Consider the following 20,425-nt stretch of genomic DNA (forward strand, 5'->3'; position numbering starts at 1 on the left):
TTGTATGTATTGGTGAATATGAGAGTGGAGAATCATGGGTAGCCAAAGTCATTCGCTGCCCCACTGGGATACACTTGAAAATCACAAATAGCACCGTTCAGCAAATATATGTGTTGAAGCATTATGCTTTGATCGATAACGAGTGACTCCAGTAGAGATTCTTTAAACCCTATGTGTGCTATGACACACGAAGATCAGTTCATAAAACTCTACACAAGTCGTTGTGGAGATTTTGAAGTATATCCGAGCCAGGTCCGCCTTTTTACTCCATGTTAACCCCACATTAACAAGTCTTTAAGAATTGGGATACCCAGAGAGAGAGAGAGGGGGGACTTTTAGAGATTTATTTTTCATTAAGGATTATAGGAACAAGAAGAAAATTATTATTAACAGAGGCCCGAATACCTTCCTGCTCGAGATATCCATTTTTTTTTTTTTTTTGAGGGGGGAGGGGTACTATTACAAAAGACATTCTGTAAAAGTGGATATTTTTGCAAGAGTAATTTGTTGTGCTTGGCTTGGTAAGATGAGTTTCACATGTTTTTAATTTCGTGAAAAAATCAAGACACAACTACTAGAACGTACGGGTAGCAAAAATATTCAGGTGCTCTGGGGGGGGGGGGGGGGGGGGGAGGGGAAGAGCCCCCCCCCCCATATTGTTATGCCCTTTGCTCAAAAAGGGTGCCTGAGTTAAAATGTTGTCTGTTATGTTGTGTCCTGATGCCCCAATTTCATATGATTTGCGCAATTTATAGAATGATTATGCTGATGTGATTCTAGGAAAGTGCCTCAAAATCAAATGTCATTGACCTCTAGCTGCATAATGTCAATGTTCCAGGGATAACGTGGTCGGGTAGAAATTTTGAGTTTGATATAGCAGTGTACTGTCAGTGGTAATGAAGATAAAGGTATTCCGCAAGCTCGGTACAGGTTATATGAGTAAAGAATAATGGCTAAGGCCTATTTATGCTAAAGATGTAATTTCTAGCTCTTGAGTTGTATACTACAGCAGTAGTAATATAATTGGTAGGAAAGATAGAAATAGACAACTGATAAAGGTGATGGGTTATGGATAGGTAGAAAAAAAATTGTTTTGTTTGTGCATGTCATGGGTACAAGTACTGCTTGAGGTATATTATCTTGAGGGATGAAAAATAATAATAAAGATAGACTGATATAATTTGCATTGTAATGTGGATTGTGATAAATAGTGGTATTGTGTGTCCACACTCAAAGAGTTATTAGTTTTTGTATTACGTTGCCAAAAATTGATTTGGGAAAAATGTTGTCGTGTGTGTGTGTGTGCATGTGTGTGTGTGTGTGTGTGTGTGTGTATGTGTAATGATACATCATGCGCAAGGTCAGAGATCAAGATAACTGCACAAATGTAAAGAAAGAATATTACTTGGTGAAAATATAGTGATTACATGAAAAGATGGCAGCATTCCAGTCAACTGTGTTGCTTCAGTAAGATATCTGTCCTTGATTCCTATAAGATGATATTTCATCCCCATGATTTTATCCGAAATGTGGTATGGAAAACCATACCAGTGCCACTAGAGGAAAACAAAAATGAGAAAGAGATAAATAGGTTAATATCATGAGGGTGCCATGCTGTAATTAAAGTGTGCGTGGAAAGTGTAGGGCAGGGAGAGGGCTATATACGGCTATCATGTTTGATTCTTGGCATAATCTATAAGCTGTATGTTTTTAGTATGATTTTTATATTCATGAGCGAAAAGAGAACCAATGTACTGCCAGCATCAGACATACCAGCTTCAGGCTTGGTGCATATGGCAAAGTTGCTGGTACCATGGGGTTATGTACACCATGATAGGGGAAGAATTGCCTCCTCCACTCCCCCTCCCCCCCCCCCCCACCCCACCCCTAGCCCATTCCAAAGAGCTGTATCAAATGTGATCCAATATTACAACATTGAAACCAAACCACTTGTTTACACATGAGCAAAAGTTACAATTTCACATTGTGTTTTGTCAAAGGTACATTTGCAGAGACTCCAACTCTCCCGTTTTCGAAGGGAGATCTCCCGTCGAAAACCCATTTTTGCAAAATCTCCCGTTCTCCCGCTTGAGATTTAATTTCTCCCGCCCTGGCTCTGTGTCTCCCGTTGGAAATGATTTCTTACTTATTGCTATCATATGTTGAAAAAATAAGCCTTAGATAGCACCAGAGAGAGCTTCTAGAACCCTAGGAACTTCGCACACATGAACTTGGAGTCTCCCGTTTGCTATGGGTTTCGGGCGGGAGAATCTCCAGATCAGAAGGTGCTTGGGGTTGGAGTCTCTGCATTTGTAGCTGTATTGCCCAGAACTTGTGCTGTAAAGTAAAAAAAAAAAGAAGAAAAGAAGAAATGCACCTCACATATAATGCAACATATGATATGATATAATTCAAGCCTGCCTTAGCAGCCACCTGTCGATAGCAGCCACTGAAAAATCCCCTTGAGAGAAAAGCCCTGATAAAGACTCTTTGTATGGCGGCCACCTGTCTAACGTGGTCAGCGGCCACAAATTTTGTTTCCCGTGGTAGATTTTTACCTGTCTATAGCGGCCACAGACTCGAAAGAGCCGTAGCCGAGCCAATAATTCAGCATGTTTTTCTGCTTTGTAGCCATGCCAGTCATTCATGGGCAGTGATCAGTGATCCCTACCACTGCAATTATCACTCATTCAGTCATAATAATGCACTAGTGTCTTCACGACTGTACACTTGCGACTGCGCAACTATTTGATAAACACTGCCATTGTTCAATGCATGAAACACATGTGCACATACGTATGCACATACATGTACAACATGTAAGTACTTCTAGTTGTATACAACGATCACACATGTATATGAAATATGTGGGCAATGCACAAAGAAGTTGTATTGCCTGTCTATAGTGGCCACCTGTCTATAATGGCCACTCTTTCCATCTCCCTTGGGTGGCCACTATAGACAGGATTGACTGTATTATGCTGATCTCAAGGCTTTTGTTGGAAATAAATTTTGATCCTTTGACCTTATGGGTCATATATAGTATGTGAACGTTATTCACTGGTCTTTCCACTGTATTTGTAAAAATGTAGATAATAGTAACCATGACAACAACAACAACATCAACAAACAACAAAAAATTCCCACGTGTTGTGACACAATCAAGGCAAAGTTGCACATTTGTAAGATTAAAATTCCAATTTCTGTTGCTGGTAGGAAAACTCTACTGCCCAGGTGGATCCTGATACTGTGATTATGATAATGGTCCATGTGATGGTTGATGTGTAACTATGACATTCTGTCATTAATGATACCATCTCCTGCACTATTTCTGTTTTATCTTTTCTTTAATCTCTTCTGTTGTTGTTGTTGCTCTGTCTTGTCCTTTGTTTCTGCCATTGTGCAATGATTGCCATGATCGCAACACTGTATGTCCCCCCCCCAAAAAAAAAAAAAAAAAAAAAAAAAAAATTACTACGGTACCCTCCACAATGATAGCTTTAAAAATAGTGAATCAATCCAAATACAATTTCAGGGTTTGAAACTATAACTCATTGCCCACATCTTTAACAGGAAATCCCATTGTATTTGCTTCAGTGGTCAAAGAGGAATGAGGATCTTTGTAGAGCATGTCAGGAATCCCTTCCCTCCAAGGTTTGTCTATTGTGTTCACACATTAATTTGCATTTCCAAGAGCATCCAAGTGCTAAACTTGGAAGAATCAGACTCATGACATGTTTTACAACAATCTACATTTCTCTGTGCCTGCTTAAATAAATTGAATGGGGTTTTCTGCAAAATAGAGCTAAGATGTCTATCTTAAGACCCTGAAGTAGCATTTAGACGGTTTAATCGTATTGGCCGTTATCATTGTGAAAAGTGGATTGTAATTTTTTTTGGGGACATACTGTACAGCTCTAATTTTGCACAAGGCATGGCAACAGGGCAGGGAGAGCAAGAGAAAGAGAGGTTTCTTTTAGCAATGCAAAGAGTATGCAGATGATTTAGTGGTGTATTTGGAGGCAGGCTGGAACCGCCTGGCATTAACTACTTGTGACATCCATCGCTGTGGAGCTGCAGTTCTTTGCAGACATCACTGTTGCCCTTGGCAACATGGTAACTCCGTAACGTGAGAAATTGTGCATTAAGACGATTTCCTTTTGAGGATTGCGGGATATTCAATAGAGAGCGTACATGCCGGATATCGAAAGAAAACAGCCCCATTATATTTGTGTTTGATGCAGAAGTAAATTTTATGCGGTGTTGTTGTTTTTTTAGTTTTGAAGGGAGATGGTGAGAGAGAGAGAGAAAGTGGAAGAAAAATTTGGAGCGAGAAAGGAAGATTTATCCCATTCTAAGTAATTATTCTCCAATTAATGAATTTTTATGTCAATTATTTTTTATTGAAGCTGATTGTCAATCATTTGCAATACTCGGAGTAAGTAACAAAGAACATATTTTGATTTGCTTCTTTATATCTATACTTTTGTATAAGACAGGAGATATGTGTAGAGTTTTTTTTTTCCATGTACACTGTACACTTTTCCACTACCTTTCAGTAGAGATTACTGCAGAAAAAGATAGAAAAAAATTGCTGAGATACCAAAAATACAAAGCATAGTCAGATGAAGAAGTTCACATTTAATTGGTGAAATTCAGCTACCAATCTCACATCGATTGGTCAAAACCACAGTTACACGATTGCTTCTGCAGAGGTGCTGACTGTTTACTTTTTTTAGCATTATTTTCTACTGTTTTTGTGCCAAAAATACTGCAGGTTTCATGGAAATATTGTTTTCCCCTAATTGTATCACTACACATGTCTTTTGCAGAAAAGGTTAAAAATACCATTTTGCACTCAAAATACACCTTTTTTTTTCAGCCTTCAGAAAACTGCAGTGCTGTGTACATGGCTGCATCCCTGTAACTGTGAGGAATGTGTAAATTGCGGATAATTCTTGGTGGTGCCTGAAAAGTATTTGTCTCATAGAGTTCTGCTTCTTCCAGTGAAATAAAAACAACAAATATGTAACAAACAATGTGAAGTATGCTGTGTATCAAGTAGTAACACTCAAAATGTTACTATGTTACTATTTAATTGATGTAGCTTAGATTTTGGTGCATCTGCTGAAGGATGGCTGCTTTCATTCTTACAACTCTATTCTATTTTTTTTTTTTTAAGGGGAGATTGGGGGAGTTAAATTTTCTGCATGTGAGCTGTATAGAAGTGTGTTTGCCCTGCAGAAGTGGCAACATGCACCTTTTAGACAATAGATATTGTGAGTCAACTTCAAGAAAACTTTTGAAAACTAGTACCAAAAAAAAAAAAAAAATTGACCTGGCTACCGGCCCAAATGGGGGAAAAAAATAGCAAAGAAGCAGAAGTATCACAAAACGATCTTGACAGGAACCGTCTGTCGGCTTTCCAGCCTCGTATTCCTCCCAAGATCATGAAACTGCCAAACAAAAAGGCACTCTCTGGAACAGAGCAGCGAGACCTCGAGCCATTTCATACCAAATCTGAAATGTAGACACACCTGCCTAATCAGATGAAGTCAAAAGCACTATCGTCCTTTTCTATGAATTGGTACTCCCTACCTATTTCTTGCAGCAGTATTTTGCAAATGTCTAATTCTTTTGAAGCAATAGTTACTGTAACATCATTCTGCCGCTATCGGACCTCCATATAAACCTCTGACTAGGCTTGCTTTCCTGATCCACTGTACAGTACTTCTGCACCCAGCCTTGGATTTGCCAAGCACAAGAGTGATGATTTGACTCAGTCGGTAGCGGGTCTGCCCCCAGACCCAAAGGACTCGGGTTCATTTTCCGAATCCCCTAAACTGAGCAGTGTTGTGTGTAATCATCCCGTCCCCTCTAGCAAGAGGCAAAACACTCAGTCCCTCGGATAGGACTTAAAATGGAGGTCCCATGTGTGAGAGAGTCACAATTCGTGCACATAAAATGATCCCTCTTCATTCATCACAAAGAGCAGGTTGCAAAACCTGGTGAAGTGGTCCCACCTCACATCCAACTGGACCCCATGGAAGACCAGCCAGTGCAGCTGAATATGGGCTTTCCAGCCATCTTCTCAGATGGAAAATGAAACAAACGGACAGACAAACAAACAAACAAACAAAGTGCTGCTATTTTAGGCAAGCTGTTGGAGAGCTTCCTGAGATTTTAGCCCTACATGTCGGTCAACGCGACTATGGAAATTACACTGCGTCCGAGTCCTGGGTCTTCTCTCCACGACAAAGGATACCTGCTGCCCTCGTGGTTTATCGGGGGGTGAGCATCACGGAGGAGCCCGACGGTCCAGGCCAGCGAGACTCAGGGAAAAGAATGATTGCGAGTGTATTCTCATCAATAAGCCATAGCATTGCTAATTGAATCTGTATAATTGATGGCAAGATGGCTCCCTGCTCACACTCGTCTTTCGATCGGGGGGCTCTCTCCTGACTGTCATGACGATCTTTTTTTTTTTTATCCCTGCGTCATTACCGCTCCATTCATCTCCAGACAATGCGCATCAACCATTCACCGTGCATGTTCAAAGAATCAATCTAATGACCCCGGTGCTGTGTTTAAAAGCTGCAATGTAGATAGACAAAGAGGGAGACATGGGAAAAAGGGGCACAATCACATAGATGGGTAGATGGAGAAATATATAGAGAAATAGATAGATAGGGAGGGGCACAGTCACATAGATGGGTAGATAGAGATATAGATAGAGAAATATATAGAGAAATAGATACATAGGGAGGGGCACAATCACATAGAAGGGTAGATAGAGAGATAGATAGAGAAATAGATATAGATAGATAGGGAGGGGCACAATCACATAGATGGGTAGATAGAAAGATAGATAAAGAAATAGATAGGGAGGGGCACAGTCACACAGGTGGGTAGATGGAGAGATAGATAGAGAAATATATAGAGAAATAGATAGATAGGGAGGGGCACAGTCACATAGATTGGTAGATAGAGAGATAGATAGACAGATACAGATAGATGGGAAGGGGCACTATCACATAGATGGGTAGATAGAGAGATAGGTAGAGAAATAGATAGAGAAATAGATAGATAGGGAGGGGCACAATCACATAGATTGGTAGATAGAGAAATAGATAGATATTCAGACAGACAGAGAGAGAGACAGACAGACAGACAGATTGGAAGAAATGAGAGAGAGGGACACAACCAGATTGACAGATAGAAAGACAGCTTGGTAGGTAGATAGATTAAGTAAAAAAAAAAGAAGAAGAAGAAGGTCACAATCAGATAGACAGACAGACAGACAGACAGACAGACAGACAGACATAGAAATGAGGGAAAGGGGCACAATCAGACAGATAGATGGATAGATAGAGGAAAAATGAGGGAGGGGGACTTCGATAAGTAGATGGAGTGAGAAAAATTAGGGAAGGGGCACAATCAGATAGATATACAGCCAGACAGAGAGACAGAGAGACAGACAGGCAGATAGACAGACAGATGGAGAGAGACTGATAAATAAATCAGATTAAAGTATACATAGATCTGGAAAAAGAGAAGTAAGGGTATAATACAAATAAGTTTGGACACAGGCAGATATCCACTTAAATCTGCACTGATAAGACACTTCCAACAGATAAATATATATGTGGATTGACAGAGGAATATATTGAAAGTAGATCGATGTAGAAATTGGTTTATAAATTGGTAGAAAGGTAGACTGGAGAAGCTTTAGAGCAACTTAATAGAGCTAAAAGCTAAAAGGACAAGTTCACTTTCACAGACATGTGGGTTGAGTGAATGCAGCAATATTAGTAGAACACATCAGTGAGAGTTTGAGGAAAATCCCACAATCTGTTCAGAAGTTATGAATTTTTAAAGTATCTGCGCAATCACTGCTGGATGAGAAGACTACTACAGTGTATGATGTCAGATGCGTACAGTGATATAAGGAAAATAAAAAGAGAATTGAACAAAACTTTACTTTTTGAATAAAGTGCACATTTCTTCAACTTGTTACTGACATATGTTTAGGGTAATATTATTCCCTCTGCCTTCTATTAAAAACAGAGAAGTAGAGTGACCATTTGTTATGAGAGAAAATTGAAAATATGTTGAATTTTCTTTATACTTTCTTTATATCGTTGTACACATGTGACATCACAAGCTATAGTAGTCTTCTCATCCAGCCGTGACTGAGCAGAAACTTTAAAAATTCATAACTTTTGAACGGATTGTCCGATTTTCCTCAAACTCTCATTGATGTGTTCTACTAATATTGCTGCATTCACTCAACCCACATGTCTATGAAGGCGAACTTGTCCTTTAATGAATGTATATGAATATGCCAATTTAGAAATGTAAACTTCTGTTAGAACATGTGAACTTCTGTTAGCCATGCATAATTTTATTTGCAAATATTCCTCCAGATAGACAGTTCTGACAAGGAACCATTCATTATATGGTTGTATAATTCCAAATATTTCCTACCGAGAAATTGCCAGTTTTGACAAGCAGCCATTGTAGGGTTATTTTCCACAATTCCCATAGTAAATCTCCATCGGGGATGCTATTTAATGGAAAACAAAGAATATAGACAGATATGTTACCATGGCGATGGGCAAAATACAATTTAGGAAGACTTATAATGAAGACTGCATTCTGTTCATCCTTTTTACGTGGCTGATTTTTATATAAAGATATTGCTACAAGACACATTTTTTTTTTCAGTTTTTTTTTTCAGTGATGTAACCCGTGCTATTCAGGATTTTGCCTTCCCAAGCTAATCAGTGATAGATAGAAACTTTCTGATTTTTCATTGTGGCATAACCGTTATATGTAATTTATATGAATTGAGTTTGAGGAAAGGCATTGCAAATTGTACATTTGTTCCTTTAAAAGTAGGTTTAAAAAAAAAAAATCAGAGAGACCTAGGCTGCCTTCATGCGAAACTAGAATTGCGTTTCTAAACACGTTTAGTCGCTAAACGTGTTTAGTTGCGTTGCGTTCATGCGATTTTTCCATTTAAACACGTTTCAAAACGTCGATCTGAAACGCGGAAAAAAGGGCGTTTTGAATCATGATTCTGCCAGAATCACGATCGCAGAAACCGCATGAACGCAACCGTGATTTCAATCATGATTCTATGACGTCATTGTGCGCTGTGCGCATGCGTGTTTCTTATGGGGTATCCCACAGCTTGTTGTTCTGTTCGCGCGTTTGTGTACGTCTTCTGAATTGTGTGTTTCGGTACCACATTTGCACTTGTTTATTTACATCAACGCCATACACCGATTCTATGCTAGTATCTAGCTGTTTAATATAATAATACATGTAATTACTCTCCGATTGAGTTGATAGTAATGGCTGCAGCGCTGTGTCTACCAAGGGAAACAATTGGAGAGACGAAGAATTAAGATTATTCCTCGATCTGTGGGCAGAGCCTGAATGCCACAGCTTTTTGGAAAGTATTCACCGAAATAAAAACGAAAAGGCCTATAATAAACTGACTGATCAGTTGGCATAAAGGAGGTCTGGCTCGAGTTGCAGAGACAAGGTCAAACTGCGCAGTGCGCTGCGCAATGGCAAAGGATGAGCAGAGCCAGAATCAGCGTTGCGAAAGCTCGCATGAACGCTCTTCCGCTGAGACCGTGATTTGAAACGCCGTTTTGAATCATGATTCATGTTTGTGATTCTGGCTACGAAATTCGCATGAACGCGGCCCTACCAGCATTTGCACTCTTACCAATCCCTGGAGATTGTGAAGTGATTAAAGACTGGCATTCTTATGTAGATAAAGTAGATATGAGAGCCCTGTTCACATTTGGAGCCGTTTGCAAGGGCATGATCACGAAAAGTTCTGTCAGAAGTCTTCTTGATCTTTTGAGTGTGAAATGGTGTCACGAGTTTGCCACAAACATCCAATCACTGCATTACCAGTCATAAGTGCTTTTGGCAGGGATTCTGTGAAATTCTCCTTGACAATTGCTGAGTGACCATCACCGTGGCAACCATGACAACTGTGAGGGCTTTTGAGAAAATGAAGGTGGCTACGGAGGTGTCACATTTCAATTGTACATCGTTACGCGGTTGCCTCATCTTATTCTTATCTTCTTGTTTCTTTTTCCATATCGCACAAGGAAGTCTGAACCACTGAGAATATGGTATTCTTTCACCAATTGACGTTTTACTGCGCATCCCGAAGCATATGGCTGGATGCGATATGGGCGGACGCTTTGCGATGAAGTAAATCTCTTACGTCTGTTGACGCATAGGAATTATTCCTGGGCAGTTGTGTTATTTTAGTGCAATCTTCCATCCATCACATTTAAGCTGGAAAAAAGTTACCAAGATGATTTTTTTTTTTTTTTTGGTTTAAATGAAAGAGGATTGGGTTCTTTGATGATGTATCAAGGCCTTATTCTTGCCAGCCTTAAAGGACAAGTCCACCTTCATATACATGTGGATTGATTGAATGCAACAATATTATTAGAACACATCAGTGAAAGTTTGGGGGAAAATCAGACAATCCGTTCAAAAGTTATGAATTTTGAAAGTATCTGCACAGTCACTGCTGGATGAGAAGACTACTACTGTGAATGATGTCATGTGTGTGCAATGACAAAGAAAATTAAAAGAGACTTTCACAAAACTTCACTTTTTGAATAAAGTACGCATTTCTTCAACTTGTTACTGACATATGTTAAGGGTAATATTATTCCTCCTGCCTTCTGAAAGAGAGAAGTTAAGTGTTCTTTTGTTATGCTAGAAAAGTGAAAATATGTTGAATTTTCTTTATTCTTTCTTTATATCATTGTACGCATTGTGACATCACAATCTATAGTAGACTTCTCATCCAGCCTTGAGTGAGCAGAAACTTCAAAAATGCAGAATGGACATACTACTTCAAGTCATATTATACCGAAGTTTCAGTTTTGGGCAATGAAGGAAAATGTGAGAAAATAGTACTTCTTTAGGGACCAAATTTTCTCTTTGGGAAGCTAAGTTTCGACATTATTTTCACAGGTTTATCCTCAATACAACCCCAAATAACTAACATTGCAACTTAGAGAATTATAGATTTTATCATTTGATGGCTTCTGAGGCAAGATATTGCGATTGTCCTGCAACACTTCCACAGTGGTTTTGCGTACACAAGCTGTTTACTTTATGCAAATGAGGCTTCGAGGTCACGCTTTTGGCAAATTAATTGCAACGTATCGCCGCGCCTGTCTAGTGCACTGTGTAGGCAAACACTTTTGTGAATCTTTGCTCCTTGCAGAATTCGCGAAAGTTTAATGTGCGCACAAATTTCTGGTTTTACAGCATCACTTTCAGCATTTCATCAGCAGACATACACAGCTGTAATGCGACAACTTGGACAAGCAGTCCAAACTCTCATTGGAACACTGCTGCAAACAGCACTTGTGATATGATTTGCTCGAGGGAGTAATTTTCCAGAACCGAGAGTATTGCTTGAGAGTTTGCCAAATGCTGTCAGCTATCCATTATACAAAGGGAAAGTTGCAGACATTTTTTTGCTTTCATTTTTATGGGCGTTATAGCACACTCTTTTCTCCCATATAATAGTGATCACCATCAAGATGGCATATATATATTGCCCAGTAGAAATTTTCAATAATTCTCTGATCCATTTAACTCTTCATGTGCCACGTTCGCACGTCCGACTCAGTCGACGGCGTGCCAACTTCGCATATTCTGCTCAACAAACAAAGCCGCCAAAACCGATCGATAAATCACTAATCACCGCTAATCCCGCGGCACAATGTAAGCATCTCACATGCTTTTGTTCCTCTCATATACGGCTTGCATTCTATGTGGTAATTGACTATCAAGCGGCGTTCCCAACTAGATTTGCTCGTACATTCTAAGTTTTTGTCACGGTTTTATGTGCAAAAGTCATGCCTTTACAGTAATGTAGCAACTGGTCATTCTAAAGAAAAATTGAAAATAGATTCGTCATACAATTTATATCGAAACAAAGCTTGGCATTCGTCTTTAACTTTGCCTACTAGTATGCCCGTCTTAACAGAAATTTGTAGGAGTTATACAAATTGGAAAAACAGAATTCTTTCTCAGAGCATGACTATCTTCCTGTCTCAGAATAACGTGGCACACAGGGGGTTTCCACCATGGCACATAAAGAGTTAAGCATGGGAAAGCTGATCCATATGTGAGCTGTCATAACCTGTGTCAAATGATTTACAAAAACAGACCCAAAATATTTGGTGCAATCTCAGAAAAGAGCTGTTCAAAGTATTTTTCGCCCCTGGTTCCGATGAGATCCTCCATTCCCCTAGAGGGATCAATGATAATCGAGAGAAGAAATTATCACTCTTTGTACGTCAAACACGTCAAAGTAGAAGTCCCTTTCATTATTGCGGGATTTCAGAAGCCCCATAAAAATCTGACGGAAAAGTGAGTTTTATAATCTGTGCTTTCTCGTTTAAATGCCATTGCTCTTTTTCCTTGAAATCCCATGACCAGCTGAAATGAGCCTGAGCTTTCTCAGAAATGGATCAAAAAAATGTTGACTCGAACAAGTTTTCTGTGTGTTTTCTGAGCTTTCAGGGTATTTGTGTAGAGGAAGTTTTCTAGGTAGGGATGATCTCTTGCAGCTCCGTTGGATTAAGTAAGCCATGGATGGATTCATGTAAGGAAGACTACCAAAATTGACCTTGAAATGTTTTCTGATCCATGACTGATATAGCATAGATCCTTTGTCAAAAACAGTGTATCTAAAGGTTTGTGACTTTTTCTGACTGCACCAGCCCCCTCCCCCCCCCCCCCCTCCCCGCACTTTTTAGACTGTAAAACGAGTCAATCGGACGTCGGCCGCGGACAGAGGCAGTCGGCAGAGCAACAAGACCCTTCATTTGTAACACGATGCGCGCCACTCTGCAGAGCGCTTCCGCTTGATGACTCGAGGCTGGAAATCACCTTCCTCTAAAGGAAGATGCTGCGAAAAAGGTGGACGGGCATCGGAATCGGTTCTTGATCCTTAGCAACATCTTGCTTCGATGTGAAAGTTATCTCGGGTAGGCCTATTATCCGTTCCTGGGTAGCATGGTATACATCTTAAACTTCTGTCCAGCTAATGCTAAGAATACATGTGTTAGCATTTTGAAAGTGCTGTTAAATGGAAGCGTCTTTGCATTTTGGGAGGTTTTCCCACTTGTAAGTGTGGCAGCGATCTTCCAGTGAAACGTCGTAAGATACCAAGTGTGTCAACTAGAGTCCACATTTCAAGGAGCTTGGAATATCAACCATGTGAGGTATTGTCTCAACGACCTTGAGCAGATATTCCTCTTGATATCTCCGCAGTGATTTCTAGAAAGGGCCTCTGAGCTGTATTAATCAATTAGATCGTAGCAAGAAGTGACCTTTCAAGCGTCAGCATACACCCAGCAAGAGATAAAACAATGACAGCAACAATATCAACAAATTATCTCATGATAAACTCGCTTTTAGTCTACCAGGACTGTTTGGTCGGGCAAATTTCCAAGTCTTCTCAATCTTGCGAACCGGCCAGCTGTGATGGGGGGAAGTTATTTCAGGGTGAAAATTGCTCTCGAGTAAATAGTGAAAGTAAAACATCGCCCCATTGACACTTTCAGACCTAGCTCGCCAGTCAGTAACCCGGTGAACTCGCGGTGATTCAACGGCAGCGTAGAATTCTATGCACCATCACCGCTAGTTTCGCCACCTCCCGGCCTTTCAAGAGGAATATATGATGGAGGGCAGTGCTCATTGATATCACAACCAAAACAGAAAAAAAAAGAAAATAATTGACACACAGATAAACAAAAAGACAAAAAACACACACACAAAAGTCACCACTCATCATAACCCAATTCCCTGCCCACATCACTTCGACAGTGCAGGTTATGCAGTATAGCGCCTGCCTCTGCCTCTGGGCATTGCGAGCAAATTCAATCATGTATCAACGGTGATGCAACGAGTGAGCCGTTCAGACCGCAACCGCAATCTTCTCGTAGGAGCGCAGCATTTAACGACAACCAGAAGTTACCATAGAGATGGGCTGGGTAACTTTTGCTCAGAATTTTAACGGTGTTCCAGTGGGTGTGTTATTCAGAGAAAGCAAAAAGAGAGATATTTAAAAAGCAATAAGCACACGTATGGAATATTTCCTGGTGTGGATGAGATATCAGTCTGTGACTAAGATTTGGTTGGTTGTATTCTTTTCTCCATGATATTGCAGCAGGTCTGTAAAGATGGAGACATCTGTAGGGTGAAAAAAAAAAGATTCTCTTAGTGTCTTATGATGTACTTGTTTTGTAACAGCGGTCTTTATTTATTGTCTGGAGTCCCTAGTTTGGGTTCATGTAGCGTTCACTTATTAAAAATATTCGATAAGACCCCTGGGACCGTAAGACACACGGAGACGGCAAAGTCATGTGTCATGTTTGATTCACATGGTCATTTGAACCTAAAGCAGGGGATTACCCTACGACATCATCTAATCTTCCTCTTGGTAAAATAATGAGGAGATGTTGGCATTTACTTGTATGTTGCTGGCTTTATCTCCCCATGTGCGGACCACGAATATATCATGATGCGAGAATGTGCTGAGCATCATCATTTGTCCGTTTGTACGTACATGTAGGCATCAGTGTGTGTTTTTTTTTGTGTGTGTATGTGTTTGTGTGTTGAATATTTGCGTGTATGTGTTGTATAGGATTCTGTGTTTGTATGCACGCAGGACTTCATCAGTGTATAGTTGTTTGTGTGTATGTGTGTATGTGTGTTGTTGAATATGTGTGTATGTGTTGTGTAGGATTGTGTGTTACTATGCAGGCATGCAGGCATCGGTGTATGTGTGTGTGTTTGTTTGTGTTTATTTGTATGTATGTGTGTGTGTATATGTGTTGTGTAGGCATGCAGGCATCGGTGTGTTTGTGTGTGTTTGTTTGTGTTTATATGAATGTGTGTGTGTGCGATGTGTGTGCGTTGTGTGTGTGTGTGTTGTTGAATATGTGTGTGTATGTGTTGTGTAGGATTGTATGTTTGTATGCATGCAGGCATCGATGTGTTTGTGTGTGTTTGTTTGTTTGTGTTTATTTGTATGTATGTGTGTGTGTCTGCGTGTAGACACAAAGGCCTGTGATTCACGATACAGCTAAATTGATTTGATTTCCTCCTTGCCTGCCAAGCCAGTATGTTCTCCTATGTTTTCTCCCATCAATTTAGTTTGAATATTAAGACCGTATCTCTGCGGCGTGAGAACTGTGCTTTTATTTTGTCTACACGGCCAGTGGAGCCAAGGAGAGAAAGAGAGAGGGAGAGAAGACCGATACAGACAGATATATTGGAATATATCGAGAAAGAGAGGAGAGAGAGATAGAGGGAGAGATGATTGGAGAAATATAGGAGAGAGATGTAGATGCGAACTATTAGCATATTGTAGAGAGAGAGAGAGAGATAGATCAGAGGTAGAGGAAAGAGAGATATAAACTTGAGATAGAAAGAGAGGGAGAGATAGAGGGAAGAAGACATTGGATGTGCTGCATTGTTGGAAATGTAGCTTAGTTGATTAATCCGAGCGCTTACTTAATTTCCCCCCTCTCAGTAGCCGCGCTTGCCTGATCGGATGCCTTCTCCCACGTCTCCAGCAAATCCTCAGCCCCGGGGGCCGGCCGAGAGAGAAACTCTCGCAAATGTCAGCTGGGGAGAAAGTGCTTTTCCAGTCCGTCTCGGCAGCGGCTGCTACTCAGTGCTAGCTGGTGGGGGTCGCCTCCACTCTAAACTCAAAACAAGTTAACATGTGTGTGAGTTTATGAGAGCAGCGTGGAGCGGGGGTGGGGAGGTGGGCGGGGATGGGATCCAGGGGAGGGGAGATCGTTATGAAGTGGGTTCATTTGGACTGCTTGTATTAACAACCCTATTCTGTAATATCAGCAAAGCCCACCCAATCCCACCTAAATATCATACCGACAGTCGGAAGGTCATACGACCTCATTTATGAAGAGTTAAAATCGATTATATAGTTGATTTCAACTGTAAGTCTATGGCAGCCTGTGTGGTAAGGAAATTTAAAATCGATTTTATCTTTTGATGACACGGGGCCCAGGCCGTGTAGGGTGCGGTGGGCTTTAGTTGTATATTAAGTATCTTTGAAAATACACCCATGACGTACTGCTGACAATGTTCTATGAGAATGTCTCTTTAGGCGTGGTCAGACTGGCAAAAGATCGAGAAGATTAAGTTCGCGATCTTTAAGATCTCAGAGTTGTGCCAGTGTGACGGCAAACTTGCCGTGAAACTTCTCACAAAGCTTCTCGCGAAAAACTTCCCACTCCAACTAGGGATATTTCCCTCACCCCCGCCAAACTTCGCGATCTGTTTGCAGACGGTGTCTCCGAAGCGCGAGGCCATTGTCATGTACAGATGTGCATTGTTACGTCACAATCACTAGCCATCGGACAGCGCACTCTTTCTTCTTTCATGCGCGCGCTTACCAATGACCCAAACTTCTTGATCCAAGTTTGGCTGCCAGTGTGAAGGCAAGACCGCGATCTTTAACTTCTCAATCCTTTGCCAGTCTGACCGTGCCTATTGTGATTACAAGTAGACAGCAGTTTACTGATGACATTTGCTTATTAACAGTGGTTGCCCCTGACAAACAAACAACAGGCTTGTCTGATATAACAGTTACAGATTTAAAATGAATAAAAGAGAAGAAAAAATCGCTAGGAAGACTGGGTAAAATGCCATATTAGATAATCAGTCTGCCGATATTATTATTGGAATGCTGTTAGATTCTGTGTTCCCTTGATCAGGATTTCATCATATGCTCTACCTCTGTAACTTCTATTTGTACGTTCTTACACCAAAAGTATTTTGAAGTCTGTATTTTATTCATGATCGTGTCACACTAAAATTTATAGAAAAAGCTTGGTAAATGGACAGTAGCTGTTCAAGTCTAATTTATTCACATTTGCACTGGTAGTCTTCACGATGGAGAACTTAACCATGTGCAAGATGGTAGCAAGAGAATCAAGAAATAATGACAATAAATGGAAGTTTACCAGTAGGGACTAAACAAGGAGAAAATACAGTGTACATCTGAAATCCATGTCTATCGCATGCACAATGTGTACAGTCAAGTTCACGTAAATACCCTACACCAGAATGTCAGGGTCATGGGTATTGGCTATCGCAACTCAATCGTTGATTAGGCCTTATGGGCAGTGTGGGTTACACGTTACGCATGGATGAGTCCATGACTTCATATGAATTATAATCTGTCTCTGCTTCCCAGATGAAATGTGAGAGGAATACAAGTGCAGTTGGTAGTTTAGTTTTTCTCTTGCCTAAAGGATGTCAGGTTGTCAGATGTAATGGTCCTTTGATTGAATCGACAGAATCAATCAGATAGAAAATGTGGCATTCCAGGGTTATATCTTCCACATTTCTACCAAGTCCCTCGAAGGCAGAAGCCCCCCTCCTCTTCTCCTTGTGCAATCCTGTAATGTACATTCCAAGAAGTTCCATCAGAGGAGGGCAGTGGCATTGCCATAAGACTGAGTGTGGATTTGCTTGAATAAATGTTTACCTTCTGAATTAATAAATGTGATGAATAGGGCATGTGAAGATCTGACTTGATGTAAAGAACATTCTTTGCCAATTTTATGTTATTACTAGCCTTGAAACCTGAAGGTGTCAGTTTTTATTCATTGTCAGACAGGAGCGCCGGATTTTTCCACATTTATTGCAGTGAGTATGAACTTTCCATTACATTATACTCGTGAGTCATCTTCTTCAGCAAAATTATGAGCCCAGTTCTGTGTGATCCCCACCCCCCCCCCCCCCCCCATAGTCGTATCAAAAGAAGGAGGAGTACTCTTGGAGAGTTGTATTCCATTGATACAAGGACGTAAAGACAAACAGGAAAATGATACCACACAACCGTCTAAGGAGCTTCTACCGGTAGGTTTCGGTTGGCAGTTCAAGAGAGTTGTTTCGGTCATTTAACTGGACGAAACCTGCCTAGCATTGTCTTCATTTACTCCATGCTGTGACCGTCGGCATACAATTTAGCATTTTTTCCAAAAGACAGACTGTTGCTGCATATATTTTGCTGCATTCAAATGCATTGGCATGTTCTTTCATTGTAATGTCCCTATATTTTCATAGAAATTCAAGAAAGAATCTGATTTGCCTACTCAAGTGTTGTCTTTACCTTTAATAACAACTGAGGATTTCTTGGTGTACAGTGTCCTCGGTGACCTATTAAAAGATCGCTGTTTCAGTGTCTCGAAGAAATTACATGTTACTGTAGATGCCCATCTCATCTGTAAGTTATTGAGAGTTTCATGATACTTTAATAGACTACAGTAGTTTGTACAAACAACTTTCACTTTGCAGTAAATCTTCCTTTTATTGTCTATCTGGCAGTAATGATAGTGTATATCTCAAGGCCATTCAATTCAAGATGCATAGAAGGGTAGACCCAAGATATAAGTCTTTTGTCATGTACTATAAAAGCACTAGAAATTGAATTGTATGTGGCTGTTCTGTTATGGGTGGTTTTGAATTGATAGGGCAGTTGATACTCGAATAACTAATGTATGTATGGACTTGATGATACTAGAAATAGCCTCAGAGAATTCTTAAGTTGAGAGATGGCTCAGTTCTTTGTTGGGAATTAAAGATTGTTTCTCCCAATACTTTGCTGATTTTGTTTTGACAATTCTTTTTTTTTTCGATTTGACAATTTGCAAATTCGCATGTTTTAGCATTATTTATGTTCACTGTTTTAGGAAGCGTGCTTCTTATTTCAGTTCGCTGTTTGTGTATTTGTATCCCGCCACTTTCGTGTGCGATATTAAAATACAAGAGTAGGAATAGACAGTGTGCACAGACTGTGATCTGCATATAATTTAGTGTCATAATACTACCAGAGTTTTTTGTATCACAAGACAGCAACTTTTAAAGACTCTTCCTTTAATCTTTTAAATCTTATAGTGGAAGTATAGAACACTTTAAAAACCAAGTACAGAGACTCCCAAATTGCTGAACTGGCTGGGAATTTAGAAACTGCGATTAAAGGGATGGTACAGTTTCGGTTAAGATGGGGTTTGAGGTTTCCAATGTTTTTTTTTTTATGATAATTTTTTAGACAATGAGAAACCTCTTATGACATTTGAAAGAGCATATAATTCTAGGAGGAATTTCAAAGTTTATTTGATGAAAATTGGTTTGGAAATAGCCAAAATATCCGAAACAAACAGTCGTAATAAAAGGTGGGACCAACCTTCTATTAGGATTACTTTGTTTTAGTTTGTTTTTGATATCTCTGTCATTTCAAAATTGATTTTCATCCAATTAATTTTGAATTCATCTAAGAATTGTTGTCTTCTGAATATTTCAGAAAGTGGTATTTAAAGATCTCGTAAAAAGTTAAAAACTGAATTTTCATCTCAACCAATACTATACCATCCCTGTAAGCAATGTAACCAAATTTTGGAGGTGGGGGATGGAGCGGATGGAGATGTGAAACTTTGGTGCATATTGATGATGCTTGTTGATGTTAGTGTGCAAACAAATGTTAAAATCAATTCAACTGGTGAAGCCGACATGATTTATAAGTGCAAGTATTGCTTATGTTATACTATGAGGCAAGCAAAAACTTGTTCTTGGTCGTGTTGATGTAATTGTAGTTGGGGGTAGACCTGCTGCAGGGAAAATGTGCAGAGAGGGAAGTAGGGGGGGGGGGAACTATTAAGAGGAGAATGAAACCTATCTACGTATGTGATTTGTAGGACTGACACAATATTGGTGGAGCACAGCAGTGAAGTTTGAGGAAGATCAGATGATCTGTTCAAAAGTTGTGGAATTTTAAAGTTTTGGTGCAGCCATTGCTGAATGAGAAGATTATGTAACCTTGTGATGTCATGTATGGACGATGATAAAAAGAAGATATTGAGTCAGTTTACCATGTTTTCACTTTTCTAGCCTAATGAAAAAGCACTTGACGTAGCTCTTTCAGAAAGCAGGGGGAATGATATTAATATTCTTAACATATGTCACTAACAAGTCCCGGGATTGTGTCCTTTTCATAGAAACTGAGATTTTGTGGAATTCTCTCTATAAATATTTTCTTTATTTTAGCTCTACACGTGACATCACAAACTGTAGTTGTCTTTTGATCCAGCGATGGCTGCACCGAAAATGTAAAAATTCATACCTTTTCAATGGATTGTATGATTTTCTTCAAACTTTTATGATGTATTCTGCTCTATTGCTGGATTTACTCAATCCCCATGTTTATTTGTGTTTTATTCCCCTTTAACATATTTTCTTACATAATAAAAAAATGAATACTATTGTTATTATTTTTCATTAGTATTATTTTTTTGTGTGTGTGTGTGATTGCCAGTGGCCT

The 20,425-nt window shown here is 39.8% G+C and overlaps 1 protein-coding gene across 3 annotated transcripts in view; it reads left to right on the forward strand.

Moving 5' to 3' along the window:
- LOC139721898 (retinoic acid receptor RXR-alpha-B-like) overlaps window positions 1-20,425 on the forward strand; it is a 116,497-nt gene that overhangs the window by 64,182 nt on the left and 31,890 nt on the right. The window lies entirely within an intron of this gene.

Source organism: Diadema antillarum, unplaced genomic scaffold (assembly GCF_040938485.1).
Source record: "Diadema antillarum isolate AM-2024a unplaced genomic scaffold, OU_Dant_1.0 scf00000151, whole genome shotgun sequence".
NCBI classification, from domain to species: domain Eukaryota; kingdom Metazoa; phylum Echinodermata; class Echinoidea; order Diadematoida; family Diadematidae; genus Diadema; species Diadema antillarum.